This window comes from Marmota marmota, unplaced genomic scaffold (assembly GCF_001458135.2).
Source record: "Marmota marmota marmota unplaced genomic scaffold, marMar, whole genome shotgun sequence".
NCBI classification, from domain to species: domain Eukaryota; kingdom Metazoa; phylum Chordata; class Mammalia; order Rodentia; family Sciuridae; genus Marmota; species Marmota marmota.
In genome coordinates this window covers 10,046,231-10,049,115 of record NW_026000229.1, presented here as the reverse complement: position 1 = coordinate 10,049,115, position 2,885 = coordinate 10,046,231, and the positions used below count along the sequence as shown (strand labels likewise).

General features: G+C 36.0%; 1 protein-coding gene across 2 annotated transcripts in view; it reads right to left on the bottom strand.

Annotated features, from left to right (window-relative positions):
- The window catches only part of Gramd2a (GRAM domain containing 2A), a 42,079-nt gene that overhangs the window by 25,463 nt on the left and 13,731 nt on the right, over positions 1 to 2,885 (bottom strand). The gene's annotated exons all lie outside the window — the stretch shown is intronic.

The following is a 2,885-nucleotide window of genomic DNA, read 5'->3' as shown; positions in this document are numbered from 1 at the left end:
CCCATCCAAGCCCCACTCCTGGAGCAGTACCCGGCACCAAAGCTGGTAGCTGTCCCCTGATTGTGCACACCCAAGGGGTGGGCCCCAAGTGCCGCCACAGGCTCCAGACCTCCGAATTCCCCAGGCTTTGCTTGGGCTGAGGGTTCAGACTTCTGACCAATGATCTATCTTAAGGAGCTTGCTGCGTCCTGGGGCCTCCTCCTCCAGGGAGAACCCAGGATTGTGCAATTGGGGAAACCTGCGGGAAATGCCGCTCTAGCCCCCATTCTTCAATACTGCTCTAGAGGTTTTAGCCATTGTACAAAGGCCAGAAAAATTAACAAAAGGCTTGTATATTAAAATGAAACAAGAATCTTTGGAAGATTTTAAGATAAAAAACCTAGATGACACACAAGCAACTGATAAAACATTAGAACAAGGCTCAGATATTTTTATATTTGGACACAGGGTTAGGGAGAGCTATGATGGGGACAGATATATAATTAAGACCTCAAGTTAATTAATATTCTACTAGTTGCAAGATCAACTTACAATTCAGTAGATTCCTGGTAGACCTGTAATATACAGTTATAAAACATAATGGGGGAATTATTATATTAATCGTAGAAAAACCTATGAGAAGTAAAATCATAAATATTTTTTAAATGACATTAAAGAAGACTTGAATAAAGAGATAAATCCTAGGTGTTTTCTTTTTCTTTTGTTGTTGTTGTTTGTTTGTTTGTTTTGTACTGGAGATTGAATCCAGGGGTGCTTTACCACTGAACTACATCCCAACACTTTTTATTTTTTATTTTGAGATTCACTAAGTTGCTTAGGGCCTAAATTGCTGAGACTGGCCTTGAACTTGTGATCCTCCTGACTCAGCCTCCAGAGCTGCTGGGGTTACAGGCATACACCACCACAGCCAGCAATATAGGCATTCTTTATACCTATAATAAGACTAAAAATTGGGTTAACTTTCTCATATATATCAAATGTTTTAAGAAATGCAAATCTTTTAATCCATTAAGTCCATTTTAAGAATCTTGGCATAAGGAAATAAATGAATAGGTAAAAATGTATACTATAAGGTTAATGATTATACGGGGAAAATGTATAAATACCAAAATAGTATTTAATTAATATGATGGATTCCTGTGCAATTCATTAAAAGAACAGCATATGGTTTCATGTACTAATATGAAAAAAAGTCCAAAATGTATTGCTTAAGTAGGTACAAATCAGCAAATATGATGTCATCTATAAATTAAAAATTACACTTTTACTATGTGGAAACCCTCAAACTCAAAGACAAAAAGAAACTTGGTTTTATTTTGAGTTTAGTATATTAAAGGTATATATTAAACAATAATGACTATCTAAAGAGAGAATTATGGGCTAGGGTTGTAGCTCAGTGGCAGAGCACTTGCCTAGCATGTTTGAGACACTGGGTTGGATCCTCAGCACCACATAAAAAAATAAATGAAGTTATAACAAAACATGTTGCAAAATCTATAAAAAATAAATAAATAAAGGGTTGGGGCTATAGCTCAGTGGTAGAGCACTTGCCTGGCACGTGTAAGGCACTGGGTTCTATCCTCAGCACCACATAAAAATAAATAAATAAAACAAAGGTACTGTGTCCATATATAACTAAAAAAAATTATTAAAAGAGAGAATTCTGGGCTATATTCACTCTTTCCTTTCTGTTTTATTTTGTTTTTTGGAACTTACATGGGTAATTCTTTTTTTTCTTTTCTTTTCTTTTAATATCTATTTTTTAGGTGTAGATGGACACAACACAATGCCTTTATTTTTATGTGGTGCTGAGGATCCAATCAGGTCCCGCCTTTGTGAGGCAAGCGCTCTATCGAGAGCCACATCCCAGCCTGGGTAATTCTTTTAAAATAAAAAAACAATAAAGACATTTTAAAATAAGATAAAAGGTAGAAATGATACGTTTTTAATTATTAGATTTCAAAAGTTTAAACATTTAATAATTTTTCTTTTGTTGTTTGGTTTAAACATTTAATAATATCTAATGCTGATTTATAGGAAAGGGACAGTCACATAAGTCCATGGTAAGGCAGTGTGGAAAAAGTTTTATATGTAGATGCATATCTGATCCCTAAGTTCCATTTCTAACAACTTATTCTTTTTTTTTTTTAATTTTTTATTGTTGGTTGTTCAAAACATTACATAGTTCTTGATATATCATATTTCACACTTTGATTCAAGTGGGTTATGAGCTCCCATTTTTACCCCATATACAGATTGCAGAATCACAACAGTTACACATCCATTGATTTACATATTGCCATACTAGTGTCTGTTGTGTTCTGCTGCCTTTCCTATCCTCTACTATCCCCCCTCCCCTCCCCTCCCCTCCCCTCTTCTCTCTCTGCACCCTCTACTGACATTCATTTGTCCCCCTTGTATTATTTTTCCCTTTCCCCTCACTTCCTCTTGTATGTACTTTTGTATAACTCTGAGGGTCTCCTTCCATTTCCATGCAATTTCCCTTCTCTCTCCCTTTCCCTCCCACCTCTCATCCCTGTTTAATGTTAATCTTCTTCTCATGCTCTTCAACCCTACTCTGTTCTTAGTTACTCTCCTTATATCAAAGAAGACATTTGGCATTTGTTTTTTAGGGATTGGCTAGCTTCACTTAGCATAATCTGCTCTAATGCCATCCATTTCCCTGTAAATTCTATGATTTTGTCATTTTTTAATGCAGAGTAATACTCCATTGTGTATAAATGCCACATTTTTTTTATCCATTCGTCTATTGAAGGGCATCTAGGTTGGTTCCACAGTCTTGCTATTGTGAATTGTGCTGCTATGAACATCGATGTAGCAGTGTCCCTGTAGCATGCTCTTTTTAGGTCTTTAGGGAATAGACC